General features: G+C 45.7%; 3 non-coding genes across 3 annotated transcripts; 1 reads left to right on the plus strand and 2 right to left on the minus strand.

The window, feature by feature from the left end:
- Positions 1-5115: 5115 nt before the first annotated feature.
- Positions 5116-5198, plus strand: TRNAL-UAA (transfer RNA leucine (anticodon UAA)). The gene has a single exon. It is a non-coding gene; the product is annotated as a tRNA-Leu (tRNA).
- Positions 5199-14357: 9159 nt separating this feature from the next.
- Positions 14358-14430, minus strand: TRNAR-ACG (transfer RNA arginine (anticodon ACG)). The gene has a single exon. It is a non-coding gene; the product is annotated as a tRNA-Arg (tRNA).
- A 1815-nt stretch (positions 14431-16245) lies between these two features.
- Positions 16246-16326, minus strand: TRNAS-CGA (transfer RNA serine (anticodon CGA)). Its single transcript has one exon. It is a non-coding gene; the product is annotated as a tRNA-Ser (tRNA).
- Positions 16327-16671: the final 345 nt, after the last annotated feature.

Consider the following 16671-nt stretch of genomic DNA (forward strand, 5'->3'; position numbering starts at 1 on the left):
CCGCTGGCTTGTGAGCTTTACTTTCTTGAATTAGTTAAATTTAACCTTAAATTTAGCCTTCCCTGGAGGCTGTACTCTGGGTGGAGGCAAATGTTTTCCACTCCACACTTTCCAGTTCTTTGACCCCACAACGTCTGCACTGGATAATTCGGAGCCAGGCCGGTGTTACCCCAGGGCCCAGCTACTATGCAGACACCTGGCGGGGAAATCCCGGGCCGACTCCTGGCGGTGTCCTCATCTGCCATTGGCTCCTGCCTCTGACCTTGTAAGACGCTCTGACCTTCACCTCTCCACGACTGGACAGTATCCTGTAGGAGCCGGAGCCGACTGGCGAGAGGACGCTCGTCTCCGGCCACAGGTGGCGTCCACGTGGCCAGCACGCCCGCGCTGTGTCTGAACCGCTGGGCATCGCCGCGCAGCCATCGGTCCGGGACAGGCTGGCCTCGCTTCCGCCGACCACCTAGGAGAGACAGGTACCAGACGTCGTCTCTGTTGCCAAAGGGGCAAACGGCCCCACGGACTCCTTGCTCTGTGGAGCCGAGGGGCCTGGAGAACTGAGATCCCATCAGACACGACATCCACCTGAGCGCTTTTCCTTCGCGCTGGAGGCCTGTCGGGATCCTGGCGGTGAGCTTTGTTAGACACCCGCTTTAAACACTCCCGAATGAGACACTTTACCCAGGTTTGAAAACAAAAGACAGGGCAGTGTTCGTGCAAAGATGTACAACAAGAAATACATCGCCTGGATGGGCTTGGGAGAGTGTAAACACGAGGCAGAAAAAATTTATCCGTGGACTAATCAGCAGTGAGCTAATATGTAGATCTATTTCTCCCACTATGGATTTATTATGGTTTTCATGCATATATTGGCAGCTTCCTCATGCATAATTATCTCAGCTTAGCTTTGTGAACCATATCCAGCGGTTTTTACCGAGCCTGAGGAAGGTTAATAAAAAGTTCTCCTAAGTATGGTTATGGCTTTCATCAAAGAAAGACATATTTAATCAGCTTAGAACTGAAATATAAGTTCCCCAAGGAAAAGGATGTTTTGTCTCTTGTACCCACTGCTTTATTCCGAACTGTTCAACAACGCCTGGCTGGTAATAGGGGTTCAATTGATGTTCCTTGAATGAGTGAATGGATGATGGATGAATTAATGAATGATTAAGCAGGACCAAGTAAAAATCAAGAATGGAATTTCAGACCTCTAAACCTAACTTCTCTCCCAGTGTATTCTAAAGAATGGGCCTTTCACACACATGCCAGATGAGATGCTTTTAAGGTTCCTCAGCACTTAGAATGTCCTCCTCACTTGGCTTGTGATTAGACCGTCCTTGGACCTGTTAGCTGTAACCAATTTTTTTTTTTTTTGTCAGCTTCCTGCTCTTTCTTGCATCTGTGCCTGTGCTCAGCAACGACCTCGTGTCCCAATGTAGTGGCTGTTACCTGTACTTTGCCTGAAGAAGCCTCAGTTTTATTCCCCACATCCAAAATAAACCAACTGCTGACTCCTTGTCCTGCTTTTTTATTTCATAACAGAGAGTCCAAGCTATTATTTTACAGTCTTTCCCATCCAGGGGATGTCTGCTCCACTGGGCTGCAGGGGTCTGGGGTCTGGCAGACTTTTCCATTTCCTTATTTCTTTCTGGCTACCCTAAGGAGCCACCGAAAAAGCATTTTCAACAAAGCCTGAGCACCTGCGACTGGCAAATACTCTCAGAATACAGAACCAGGGGCACTGATTTGGGGGACAATTGTAGAAGCTATGGAGATATAGATGCTGCCAGCTTTAGTTCACAAAGGATAGCTACACCAGCATAAGCTTCCATCAGCAGGACGCGAGGATTATTCTGTCCTCGTTCCTGCGGTAAAGAACACATGCGGTTTTCTGATTTTTCACACTTAACATATGTAGAGTCAGATCTCATTTTATTTTGCATTTGCATACATTACTAGCAATATTAACTGTTTAATATCTTTGTTAATCTTTTCAGATTCTTCTTTAGCTTGGCTTTGATGAGCACCCTGTTCCTTTTTTTTTTTTTACCCATCATATGTTGAATTTTCTGTCTGATTTTGCTGATTTCCACGACTTCTTACTACATAATATAGAGCAGGCTGTCAGTTTTATTTTTTAAAAATTTGAAAGTTTATTTATTTATTCTGAGAGAGAGAGTAAAAGCAGGAGAGGGGCAGAGAGAAGGAGAGGCAGAATCCAAGCAGGCTCCGCGCCATCAGCACAGAGCCCAAAGCAGGGCTTGAACTCAGGAACCCTGAGATCATGACCTGAGCCGAGATCAAGAGTCGGACGCTTAACCAACTGTGCCACCCAGGTGCCCCTAAGCTGTCATTTTTAAATGTCTCAGTTATCTTTTACTTTAGTCATACATGTCCATTTACTGTCCCATTGTGGCCTTCGCTTGAACATTTGATTTGGATGAAGTAAACCATACCAACCGTTGGCGCCTTTGCGTTTTTTTTTCCTTAAGTCCTCCCTGACCTCCAGGTCATAAAGACACTTTTCTACATACATTTCTATTAATTTTTCTCTCACATTTAGGTATTTACACTCTCTAGCTAATTATATTTTATAAACTCTACAGACAATTCTACTCTGTGTTGGGGCGCCTGGGTGGCGCAGTCGGTTAAGCGTCCGACTTCAGCCAGGTCACGATCTCGCGGTCCGTGAGTTCGAGCCCCGCGTCGGGCTCTGGGCTGATGGCTCGGAGCCTGGAGCCTGTTTCGGATTCTGTGTCTCCCTCTCTCTCTGCCCCTCCCCCGTTCATGCTCTGTCTCTCTCTGTCCCAAAAATGAATAAAAAACGTTGAAAAAAAAAATTTTTAAAAAAAAAGAAATATCAAGTGTTGGTGAGAATGTGGAGGAAAGAAAACTCATCATGCACCGTTGGTGGGAATGTAAATTGGCGCAGCCCCTGTGGAAAACAGCACGGAGGGTCCTCAGAACTACCGTGAGATCCAGCAATTCCCCTTCTGGGTATTCATCAGAAGACAACAAAAACACTAACTTGAAAAGATAGATGCATCCCACGTTCACTGCGGTATTGTTTACAATAGGCAGGATGGGGACACAGCCTAAGTGTCCCTCGGTGTGTGAACGGATGAAGACAACGTGGTAAATATACACGAGGAATATCGTTCAGCTGAAAGGAAGAACGAAATCTTGCCCTTTGAGACAAGACAAATGGATCTGGAGGGCATTATGCTAAGTGGGATAAGTCAGAGAAAGACAAATACTGCATGACCTCACTTATGTGCGAAATCTTAAAACGAACAGGCAAAAACAAAAATAAAAACTTGAGTTCATAGATACAGAGAACAGATTGGCAGTTGCTAGGAGGTGGAGGGTGGGGGGGGTGGGCAAAAAGTACACATTTCCAGTTATAAAAGAAATAAGTCATGGGGATATAAGATACACCACGGTGACTCCAGTTAACGATACTGTATTGCATGTTTGCAAGTTGCTAAGAAAGTAGATTTCAAAAGTTCTCATCACGAGAAAGAGAATCGTAACTGTATGGTGATGGACGTTACCTAGACTTATTGTGGTTATCGTTTTGCAATGTACAATATTTAATCATTAAATTTTACACCTGAAAATAAGGTTATATGTCAATTATGCATCAATTTAAAAAATTGGCAACAAAAAGAATCAGAATAATAGAAAAATATAAAAGCCCTTGTGTGTGCCAATGTGTGGGAACTCCTTTCTCCGACATGCCCTTTGTTGCACCCACCACTCACTCTTCCCAGTTCAGCTCTGACCCAGGCACGGACTTGGCATTGACCCAGCCTGGATCTCCCTCAACAGGCAAAGGCAAGAAGCTTCTAGGCCATCTCTTGGCTCGCTAGCACAGAGTATCTAAAAGGCCAGAGACAGAGCTCTGAGCTGATGGGCCAATGAAATGAGTGACGCATTCCTTTCTCGTGGCTTTACCAGCCAATACAGGACATGGTTTTGAACTTGGTGAGCTCTGTGCATTGCCATCAAAAGCTGGACTCTTTCTGCCTCAGTGGTTTCAAGCCGGAGGAGGGCGGTGCTTAGACCTTTCATGCTTGTGTGGTGCAGCTGACAATCTTCTCATATTGCAGTTTTTTCTCCAGGTAACCAAAATAGCACAGGAGTATTTATTATGGTGGCTCTCAATAGGTGTTTTATGATATTTGCACACTAATTCTATTCCAAACCCTACATCAGGATTAATTTCATCTCTGATTCCGGAAGCCTTCACAAACTTTCAAGACAAGCCCCCAAGTCCCCATCTGGAACCTGCTTTAATGAGTTCTTAATCAGCTCACTACCTGAAGTGTCTTACTGACTTAGTATTACGTGCACCTGGCTCAGTGCCTAGCGCACAGTAGGTACTCAGGAAAGAGACTTCATCAGTGGAGAGTTGGAACTCTCGGTTAAAACACTTCCTTTATTAGAACCAATGTCACGTATTAAACTCCAAACTCCATGTGTATGCGGTAGGGTTTTCTAAACTTACTCCAAGGGCAGGTTGTCTCAATATTAACTATTCTCTGGTTCCAGGCCTGAAACCCTCACCTGGACAGTTAGATCCAATGGGCTCGGAATGGGGGCTGAGATTCAGCAGGCAAAACAGTGTTCTCTGATGAGTAATGAAAAGTACATATACCACCTTTGTAGAGTTAGAGACATAGTTCACGCAGCTGCGCTCTCCTCATTCCTGTTCTCTTTGGTTTTCTTTCCAAATCCACTAAAAGAAGGGTCTTCTCTTGAGCGTTAAGTGGTGACAAAGCGAGTTGAATCTGATGAGTATTCCTGTAGCATCTTGTGTTTTTTATGTCATAATATTTCTCATTTTGATGCAGGTCCGTGAGATCAGGCATATTTCAGTCTTTCCCTAACATCCGCCGTAATGTATGGTACAAATTAGTGATTACGTAATAGTTGTTGAAAATAAACATTTTCATTAGTTTTCTTTGGCCCCCAAGAAGCATTATAAGGAATTGTTTCCTCTCGGCATGTTAAAGCCTGGTCACAGATTTCCCAGGTATATTCATAACTTTCCAGGAATTAGCAATTCTAATTAATTCTAATTCAGTAATTTTGACATCAGAGTTTGCATGTGCCACCGGGATGGCCGAGTGGTTAAGGCGTTGGACTTAAGATCCAATGGGCGTGTGCCCGCGTGGGTTCGAACCCCACTCCCGGTATGCATACTTTATGCGAGATAGATAAAAATTCCCTCCTGGGGAGTCGGTCCAGTATTGCAGCTGGGTCTGAGTTTCTATTATCCAACTTGACAAACTCTAATCAGTGGATTCAGATAACCTACATGTAACGTCATCGCTGACATGTTGGTGTTAAAATCCACTGTCTCGTTACCCTGTTTTCTAGGTGTTCCTTTCCTTTATCTTTCTTCCTGTCTTTGACACTTCGGAGCACTCTACGTGATTCAATTTTATCTTCATTATGGCCTTACTGTTTGCCTTTGAAGACAACCTTGACTGGTTTCCCTGGGGTTTCCTGCACCCAGCTGCAATGAACCCAGGTCCACTTTTCAAATGGCATCATGCTGCTTCTCGAGGGGCTCCGAGTTTGCAACAGCGGGCTCCTGGCTCCTCTCTCCTCTGTTATGTGTTCTCCGTCCCACGCCTTGGCTCTCCCGTACATTCCACAGCTCATCAGCACGATTGCTTTATGCAGCCGGTCGTATTTAGAGTGATTCAAATTGGGAAAAAATATTCCTTTTATGTACCTTCTTCACGGGGTAGCCACCTCCTTGGATATTTACTCTTTCTTGTGTCTCTGGGTTCGTATTCCTTCTCCCTGAATTCCTCCTTCTCACGACGTCTCCTGTTGCGCAGGTCTGCTGGTCATCCGCCCTTCAGATTTTGTGTGTCTGGGCAGACCTTAATGTCTTCTTCATGGTTGAAAAATATTTTTTGCGTGATAGAGAATTCATGGTCAAGAGTTTCTGTTCTTTTGGGGTTTTGTTTGTTTTGTCTCTCATCACTTTCAAGTGTCATTCCCTTGTCCTCTGGCATACTTAATTTCTGGTGAGAAGTCTGCTGTAATTTTTATCTTTTTCAGCTATATATAATATGTATTTCGTTCTTTGACCGCCTTCAGCTCTCTCTTTTATTTGTTTTCAGCAGTATGACTATGAGGTAAATAGAGTCCCTCCCACCCCAACCAATATAAAATGCTTAGGGTTCTCTGATCTTGGAGCCGGGGTTGGATGAATTTCATTATTTTGGGAAAGTACTCAGTCTTTATCTCTTCAAATATTTTTTTCTATTTTTTCTCTCTTTCTTTGCCTTCTGGGATTTCAACAATAAATATATGAGACTATTTGGCATTAATCAATAACTCTTTAATGATCTTTTTTTCCCAGTCTTTTTTTCTTGGTGTTTCAGGCTGGGTAGACTCTACTGACCTTCCTTCAACTGCCCCTCAGACCAGAGTCTCCTGGGGAGACATTAAAGGCATTCTTTTTTTTTTTTTTTTTTTTTTTTTTTTTATTTATTTTTGGGACAGAGAGAGACAGAGCATGAACGGGGGAGGGGCAGAGAGAGAGGGAGACACAGAATCGGAAACAGGCTCCAGGCTCCGAGCCATCAGCCCAGAGCCTGACGCGGGGCTCGAACTCACAGACCGCGAGATCGTGACCTGGCTGAAGTCGGACGCTTAACCGACTGCGCCACCCAGGCGCCCCTTAAAGGCATTCTTTATCTCTGTTACTGTGTGTAGGTTTTTTAAAAAAATATTTAGCATATCCATTTGACTTTTAGTTTCCAACAATCTACTGAAATTTCTCATCTGCTAACGTACGTGGTCCATTTTTCCACTGGAGCCTTTAACATAATAACCATGGGTACCTGAAATTCCCTTTCTGACAGTTTCATCATGTGAGACACATCTGAATCTCATTTTGCTGCTTTTTCTCTTGGCAGTGAATGGTTTCTTCTCGCTTTTATGAGCATCTCATAATTTTTCACTAGCTGCTGGACACAGTGTTAGGGCTGTAGCCAGTGAGGTTAGTAGAAATAGTTGTTGAAAATACAACTGGAGACCGATATGTCCCTAAGCTGGAGACCGATATGTCCCTTCTACTAGGCTATTAATGTGTGAGGTTGAAATTGAAGCAGGAGTTGAGATATGTTTGTATTTTATCATTGCTATATTTTCCATCAGAGCACAACCGGCTTCAAATTCTTTTGGCTCTTCTTTGGGTTTGGGGTGAGGCTTAATTTCTTGCTTTTTCAATGTTTTTGCTCTACCCTCGGCTGTATGCCTTCTCTGTACAAGTTTCAGAGAGGGCTTCTCTCCTTGGGTTTCTTGCCTTCCCCCAGCGCTACACTTCTGTTTCTTGATAACTAGCGCTCGCTGGTCTAGGGGGTCGTGTGGGAGGCTTGAGCCCCAGTCTTCTTGTGCTCTGTGATCCTGGGGCTCTGGGGTGTGACTTTCTCAGTCAGCCTGCTCGCCCCCCACCCCCCACCCCCCGCAGCTGACATTCTCTAATATTCTGGGCCCAGTATGGTTTTCTGACACTCCCCCGGGGCAGAGATTTTTATTCTTTGATGCTTTCTTTAGTTCCTAACCGTGTTTGCTGTTTCTCTGTCAGTGTTTAGGAGTTTTGCGGTTGCCAAGATAAAAGCCCGGACTACTGACGGAGGCTTTCTCTGCGCTCTTGCCCTGCCCCCGAGAGTGCTCGGTGAGGTGTGGGTACCCCCCCCCCCCCCCCCCCCCCCGCCCATCCAATACACTGGTCCCAGGGGCCCAGCCCCCTGCTGGCCAACACTTGGGTTTCAGCAATTCACTAACGAAATGATGAATTTTAGCTGGACTTTTCTGACCCTCTCGCCTGGAGGCCCCAACTTCATCCCACTGCTTTTGGGTGAGACAGTGCTCATGTCCTATCTCTGCTGGAGGCAACTGTTTCCCCTAGATTGCATACTATCTGGTCGCTCTGAGACCTCCGCTCTTCATGGATTCACAGAAACTTCTAATTTTTTTAAATGATCTAGATTTTTGGTTGTTAGATTAGGAGCAACAGTCTTGCCAGCTCTATTCATGTTAAGTGAGAGCTGGAGTCCTCTAGGATTTTAATCTGAACATAAATGACGCCATACTATTCATTGCCTATGATATTATTGTACTGATCTTTTGCGAATCCAGCATGATAAGAAATCACAGTAAGTCAGAGATAGATCTACTTATAAGTAGAGATCTATAAGATCTATATAGATCTACTTATAGATCTTATATAGATCTATATAGATCTACTTATAAGTCTACTTATAATGATGGCGTGGTAAAAATGAGCATTTGATGTCTCTCTATCCAAAAATCCACTAAAAAAAGAAAGAAATGGGGGTGTTTTTTACAGCAGAAACACACAAGGACAATCATAGGAAAGTAAAGGGTGGCACCCAAGTTTTGAAAACCAAATGGCAGAAGGACTGGCGAGATACTCGAGGAAAGGTTTGTTTTAAGCCAGAATTGGGAAAAGCTGAATAAAAATACAACCTCTCTTGTGAAAACTGACCTCCTAAACTTAAAAAATTGGCAGCTGCAGGGATTTATATGTAGACAGTGAAAGTAAGAGTGAGAATAGAATTTGGCTGAATGTCACTTGCAAGGAATTTAGAACTGCAGACCCTCTCCCTCAATTTCAAGATATGGGGGGGGGGGTACTACCCCTCCAGACTGTGGCGGGACATCTGGAGGATAATTTCATTGAGAAAAACAGAGGCTCACCTGCCTGGAAGACGCCAACAAATTGGAAAGGTGTATTCCATGGTACAAACCAATGGGATTCTATCTTATCTTGGCTCCGATTCATAGTCAGGACTATCCTATCCTGCAGCACACTAGAAGGTTTGTTCCTGAAAATCTGCTGACGGGGAAGTTTCCCAGCCAACTGGCCCAGCCATATCAACCGAAAATGAATTTCCCCTTTAAGAGCTCCACCAAATGCTCTGAGCTTCTGGTCAGGCGGGAATTGGAGGGAATGGGCCTAGATACTGCCTACTAAGTAAGGGTGAAGGTCTCAAGTTACACCTGGCCTTCTCCAACACCACCTTCCTTGCTGGTCAAAGGTGGGGGTCTGAGCTGTCCACTGGGTCCTTTCAGATGGTGAACGGGAGGGTGGGGGTATTGGGACAGTGTTTCCTGCAGTGTGTTGCTGGAGTAGAGTTTTCCTGTCTGAAAGTTGTCTGTCTTGCTCAGCTGCTCTCTTCCTGATCTTTTGGCTAGAGAGAGATGGCTTTCCTGTAATTTCCTGAGTGATAGGAGTGTCTTTGGTCCTACTGAGGTGCCTCCAGCTGGGCTCCTGGTGGCTCCCGGATGAGGGTCACCAGAAAGACCAAGCCATGATTAGAAGCTGGGAATGCTCGGCCCTGCCCCCAATTCTCTTAAGAAGGGAAAAGGACTGAAAATGGGGTGTGTGATCAATCACATCCACATGATGAAGCCTCCATAAAAATCACCGAAGTGTAAGATTCAAAGAGCTCTAGGTTGGTGAACTCAACTCACTCAACTCACTTGAGTTTGTACCTCAATGTACTGGGAAGGTGACCTCCCCCCGGCTCCCCCGGGGACAGGCACTCCCGTGCTTGAGATCCTCTCAGACCACACCCCACATGTCTCTCCAGGTGCCTGCCCAACCGTTTCCTTTATCAGACCCTTTAATAACCTGCTAGATGTGTGTAAGTGTTTCCCTGAGCTCTGTGAACTGTGCTAGCAAATAATGGGAAGGCGCTCATGGGACCCTCCAATTTGTTGCCAAGTTGGACAGAGTTGTGGGTAACCTGGGGCCTACAACTCGCCTTTGACATCTAAAGTGAGCACAGTCTCGTGAGACTGAACCCTTAACCTGTGGGATCCGACACCAGCTTCAGATAGAGAGTGTCAGAATTGAGTTACACCCAAGACATCCAGCTGGTGTTGAATTGCTTGGTGGGAGGAAAAACCCCACACATTTGGTGACCACAAATGTAAAGTGTTCCGTGTAAGTTGTAAAGGAGACACGCAGGAGAAAAACAGTTTTTTTCCCCCTAGCACACTTCTCAGCCCAAATTCCTCCTTTTATTTTTTCCTTTTTTAAATTTAAATTTTATTTAGTTAACATGCAGTGCCATATTGGTTTTCGGAACAGAAGTCAGTGATTCATCACTTACATACGATGCCCAGTGCTCATCACAACAGGTGCCCTCCTGATACCCATCACCCATCCAGCCCATCCCCCACCCCCCAACTACCTCCATCAACCCTCAGTTAGTTCTGTATCTTTAAGAGTCTCTTTATGGTTTGTTTCCCTCTCTTCTCTCCCCCCCCCCCGCCCACCACTTCCCATCTATTCATCTGTTTTGTTTCTTAAATTCCACATATGAGTGAAATCATACGGTATTTGTCTTTCTCTGATTGACTCATTTTGCTTAGCATAATACACTCTAGCTCCATACATGTCATCGCAAATGGCAAGATTTCATTCTTTTTGACGCTGAGTAATATTCCATTCATCAGCCAACGGACATTTGGGCTCTTTCCATACTTTGGCTCTTGTTGATAGTGCTGCTATAAACATGGGGGTGCATGTGCCCCTTCGAATCTGTATTTTTGTATTCTTTGGGTAAATACCTATTAATGCAATTGCTGAATTGTAGGGCAATGGTATTTTTAGTTTCTTGAGGAAACTCTATACTGTTTTCCAGAGTGGCTGCACCAGTTTGCATTCCCACCAACAGTGCAAGAGGGTTCCCGTTTCTCTGCATCCTTGCCAACGTCCGTTGTTTCCTGTATTGTTATTTTAGCCATTCTGACAGGTGTGAAGTGGTTTTGCTTTGTGTTTCCCTGATGGTGAGTGATATTGAGCATCTTTTCATATGTCTATTAGCCGTTGGATGTCCTCTTTGGAAAAGTGTCTATTCATGTCTTCTGCACATTTCTTCACTGGATTATTTGGCTTTTGGGTGCTGAGTTTGATAAGTTCTTTATAGATTTTGGATATTAACCCTTTACCCAGTATGTTGTTTGGAAATATCTTCTCCCATTCCATAGGCTGCCTTTTAGTTTTGCTGATTGTTTCTTTCTCTGTGCATAAACTTTTTATCTTGATGAAGTACCAATAGTTCATGTTTGGCAAATTCGTCTTTTTAGACAGCTTTTTAAAAAGGGATCTGGGCCTTAAAATGTTTTTCCTTGTAGAGGCACTGAAATTTTGACAGTAGAAGGTGCTGGAGAGGCACTGCAGGAGGAAGAGTTTTGCTTCGATTCCCGAAGTTCCTACAGCCCTCAGCCTGTTCCAGCTCTATTGTACCGACTTCCAAAAAAGTGAAGGAAGGAAATTGGATATTCACTGATCCATTTACAAATAATTATTGGACATCACGTATGGTGACTACTCCAGGATACAAAAAGAATTAATTGTAGTTGTGGGGATCATACAAAATCAAAAAGGGTTTCCAGTAACTGCTGGAGCTCTGATTACAAGCTCTCAAATGTAAAGTCATAGATCAAGGCCAAAATATCCAATTATTGCAAACCAAATCACTGATAATCTCATTGCATCGGGGAGAAGCATTGTCATCAGATGAGAATTCTGAATTTTTTGCTGTCCAGGTAACAGTTTATGGTGGTTCAGTCATGTGCTATGAAGAGTGATTTTTCATGGAACTTTTTACACATGCCATGCAGTCTTCCTGGCTCTTCCTTGAAAACTTCTGTTACTGCCACCTTCAGAAGGTGCATCTACGCAGTAAACGTCAGGCTTTGTCTTCCTCATTATACAGCAGTTGATTAACTCAGGTTTCATCAAGTATAAATCCTCCAAATGGTCTTCAACAAAACTAGGACTAACATTTTCCAGATGACGAAGCCTGTAGACAGAACCTCACCAAGTTGCCATCCACAATCTGTGTACTAAGCAGGCTCTTTAACCAGCCCTCTTGCAAAGAAAAAGAAAAGCAGGTAAAGAAATATAGTAACGAAAAGGTTTCGCTTTCACGCACTAGAAATTGCTTTTGTAGAAGAGCACATTCATTTTTTGAAGTAAAAACCAATTTCTTTGGAATGTGACACCCCCCACAACCCTGGCAAAGTGATGGCACTTTACTGATATTACCACATCCATAACCACAAGAAGGTGTGGGAGTTAACAAATACCATGTAATAAGTAATTTGAATTTTCCAAGTAGCCGTATTTAAAAAGTATAAATAAACAAGTGTGATTGATTGTAACGTTTTTATCCCAAACATTATTCCATTAATAAGGAATTGCACATTCTTGCTTTTTTGAATTAAGTTTCAGAAACATGTGCTAATGGCTATTGTTTTGGACAGTGCAGCTCTAGAACATTCTGAGGGAAAACAAAAAACTTTTCTCTTCTCAGCAAAATAATCTCAGCTGATGCTTTTATGGGGAAGAGGAGTTCCCAACCTGCAGATTAGAGAAAAGAAAAGAAAAAGCCTGTTTCCTCCTTTACGCCCAATAGTGTGATTATTCTACGAAAGGCCTTTTTGTTTGTTTGAGGGGGAGGTGGAAATAGACTTCTTTCTAAAACAAGCCACCACCACCAACATGAAATAAAGTATTTGGTGAAAGGTACACGTTTAGAACAAAGTCTTGAGGAAAACCAAAACTGAGGATGGAAACGATCGGTTCCCTTAACAGTAATTAGCTTGGTTAAAGCACAGCGGAATAAAGCTGAAGTGGGGATTTTCATCTCCGTGGAGGAGCTCTATTTTTCTTTTTTCCATCCTCTGGTGGATGGATGTCCCCCGTCGGTGTTGGCTGCACAGAGCGGGTAGAGGAGGTGCCACTGCAGGGGTGGTCTGCGGGACGGTCGCGTGCGCACCTCTCACTGACGGGTCCCGGGCTGCACCCCAGGAACCGGCGTGGAATCCGGGGAGCGAGACGCAGAAAGCCGGGTTTTCCCCCTTCCGTGGCTTTCCGGCGCGCTAAACTTTGAGGAGCACCGACTCTAGAAGCTCCCAACCCCTTAGACCATCCGTCCCTCCTTCCCGCCTTGTAATGCGCTTCCAGCCCGACGGCCCGTGTACCTATCGAAGGAGGTCTGGACGCGTGGCAGGGTCATTCTCCGCGCTAGCACCCGCGACGGCGCACGCCGTGCCACCGCGTTTTTGTGACATAAATCCGTGCATATCCGCAAGCCGAGGTGCCCGTTGCTTGTTCGCGCCTTCCCCGCCCGGGCTTCGGCCTCTCCCCTGCCCCGGCTGCGGGGTCGAGCGCGGGAGCGCGTGTTCAGGGAGGCCCACCTGTTCGGGGAGACCCCGCCCACGGCCGCCGCCCCCTCGTCTCCCGACCCCCTCCCCTCTCTCTCGTCCGGCCCCCTTCTCGTCCGTCCCGGACCCTCTGCGACTGCAAACGGTTCCTCAGTCTCAGCCTGCCGCGGTCAGGCGGCCGCGCCGTGGGTGACCTCGCGGGGCGCGGCGGGGACAAGGAGGCTCAGTCGCTTTCGTGCGTGTTCGGGGCGGGGGGACCTTTGCGGAGAACGCAGAACTGAGGGTCCACGGGAGGCTCTGGCTTCGTTCGTCCGCGGTGGCGTCTTTCTCGGTTCCACATGTCTCCGGTTGACGTCCCTTCTCTTTCCTCCGGGCCGGGGGACGAGGGACAGAAAGTGTGCAGGAGAGAGAGCCCGAAGAGGGAGAGCCCTTGCCCAAATGGGGGACAACCTAGCGAAGAAAATACTGGCCAGTTTTTATTTTTTGACACTTCTTTGGTTTTTAAAAATTAAGGTATAATTCACATACCATAAAATTCACATGAAAGTGCACAGTTCAGTGGTTTTTAGTATATGCAGACTTGTGCAACCATCGCCGTTATCTAATTGCAAAACATACTCATCACTCCCAAACACATTCCGTCCCTTTCCACCCGGTTCCCCCGCTCCTGGCAGCTACTAGCTCTTTGAATGTGCCTGTTCTTGACATTAAACAGAAATGGAATCATACAGTAGGGCCTTTTGTGTCTGGCTTTTTTTTTTTTTTTTTCCCACTTAGCATGATGCCTTCAAGTTTCATCCAGGGTGTAGCATGTACCAGAACCTCCTTCCTTTTTATGGTCGAATGATATTCCTTATTTGATCTTCGAGCTGTCTTTCCAAAGATCCTTCAGTATCAGCAAAAGGAAGCAGGCGAAGAGGAAAGTTGAGAGGAGAGACAATTCCAGCATCCATTCAGACTTGTTGGAGAGCCCCGACCGGGTGGCGTGGCAGCACCACGTGAGCTCAAGAGCCAGACCAGAGCAGGTGCCTTCCAAAGGACTAAAAATCTGTTTCTCTTACCCACTTGAAGAACTTACACAGAAAGACATTCTTACCAAAAGGGAGGAAAAAAGAGAGGAGGTACGAGCCAGCCAGGAGTCGAACCTAGAATCTTCTGATCCGTAGTCAGACGCGTTATCCATTGCGCCACTGGCCCCCTCGGCTGCCGTGTGTCATTTATTCATTATTCATCGGAATCGTCGAGCACGCAGTTGCTTCGTGATGCAGGCAGAAGTGAGTTGAAGAAAGACCTGTGGACTCCGGCAAGGCTGACTGATGGGGTCTCTGTGGTTAGCTTGTGTAAGTTACATCCCCTGAAAATAGTTGCGTGTATGAAAGGGTTTTCTGCCTCGAAGCATCACGTATGTGACAGGATGACTGGTGTTTGCATTTTTCCATCTATGTGCTTGCCTGTTTCCACTTGTGAATGTTCCGTCAGTTTACGCAGCTGGTCCATGGCTCCGTCAGCCATCTCGTTTTCTTTACGCGCTTAACACTGATGCTCTACGTGTGGCTCAGTCATAGCGAGCCATATGATGTAAAATTTTGATACCGTGAAAAACAAAGTGGAATAAAATACCTTATTTGAGTGATGAATCATACGTTTCCACCTCACCCTCTGAAGACCTGTAACTCAAGACGGAGAGATACTTGCTGACTCTATGCTGAGAACAGACATTCGGAAACACCCACCCTCCCCAATTAGGCCAAAGGCCGGCAAGAATTCAACAAAGGTAAATGTTGTCAGAACCAGATTCACATAGAAGCTTCGAAGTTTGGGTTTACAGCTATAAAGTGAAAGAATACCAGTCACCATTACGTAAAACAGCTGGGTATATTAAAGGGCTCGATACAGGCGAAATAGACACGTGGAAACACCAAAGTATTTCTAAGTGAGGGTGGTTCTCTCCCCTGAGAGCCAGAAGCATGGGCGCCGGGGTCTCAGGGTGCCTTTATGCAGACTCCTGGCCCACTGGGTTCATTGCCTTGGCCCAGTTGTCACTTTCTCTTTGCTTCGATTTCCTCGTTTCTCTACGTTGTTTTAGGGAGCAGTTGACACACACTCATGGATATTTCTTTTTTTTAATTTTTTATTATTTTTAATTTTTTTTTTAAATTTACATCCAAATTAGTTAGCACATAGTGCAACAATGATTTCAGGAGTAGATTCCTTAGTGCCCCTTCCCCATTTAGCCCATCCCCCCTCCCACAACCCCTCCCGGAACCCCCAGTTTGTTCTCCATATTTATGAGTCTCTTCTGTTTAGTCCCCCTCCCTGTTTTTCTATTATTTTTGTTTCCCTTCCCTTATGTTCATCTGTTCTGTCTCCTAAAGTCCTCATAGGAGTGAAGTCATATGATTTTTGTCTTTCTCTGACTAATTTCACTTAGCGTAATACCCTCCGGTTCCATCCACGTAGTTGCAAATCTCATGGATATTTCTGATCCTAGAGCTTTGTGTTTCCCACCAGCCTGCGTTAGGTCCGGCCCCTTCCCTCCACTTCCCTCCCCTCCCCTCCCCTTCCGTTTTTTCAAATACCAGAGAACTCTTTAAGGACGTTTACCTACATCTCTACTGTCAGCACAAAGACTTTTATTCAAGAGTTTTAAAAACAAAATCTCCTGTTTGTCTTTGCCCCTGGGGTCTGCCTTCGGATTTTCCAATCTCAATACAAAGCAAGCGGCTCTTCCGAGCGCTAAACCTCAGGCTTCGCTTCCTGGGTCCGTGGAAGCGGTGCCCGCACCCAGGGAGAGATTCAGGGGTGCGCGGCTCAGACGAGGACGAGGACCGTAAGGGTCCCAAACACCCGAGTGGTGCCTAAGCCAAGGTGGGGGGACCAACACAGCCCTCTGGATAGGTAGCTCCCCGCTCCCCTCCTACTTCTCAGTTCGTGGAATAAGATGAGAAGCTGAGAAGACTGTGCTTTGTGAGAATTTCATCCTAGAACTTGGATAGAAAAAGCACCACAGAGCGCTGTGAGCAGGATTTGAACCTGCGCGGGAGACCCCATTGGATTTCGAGTCCAACGCCTTAACCACTCAGCCATCACAGCCTGGCACGCAGGCCTTTGTCTACAAAGAAACACACGTTCGTGCAAGGCCCTGACTGCTGCAGTCTGGTTGCTTCTGTGCCTTTGGCCTATTTACTTTGAGTGGACGCGACAGGAAACCATGCCCAAGCCCCTGCATCAGGCGTCTCCATTCAGCACCCCCAGCCGCCTTCACCTCACCCCCATCCTGCCAGGCCCCAGGCTGCGAAATCTCACCTCTTGGAGAGGAGGCGATCTTCCAGCATCGCAAGAATCCTTGATTTTCAGACTTTTTCTACAGTCTTCATGGATTGCCTGGTTGGATTCATAGTTGGTAGGAAGTGAATTAGGGAGCTGTATTATTCATGC

This window comes from Neofelis nebulosa, chromosome 6 (genome assembly GCF_028018385.1).
Source record: "Neofelis nebulosa isolate mNeoNeb1 chromosome 6, mNeoNeb1.pri, whole genome shotgun sequence".
NCBI classification, from domain to species: Eukaryota; Metazoa; Chordata; class Mammalia; order Carnivora; family Felidae; genus Neofelis; species Neofelis nebulosa.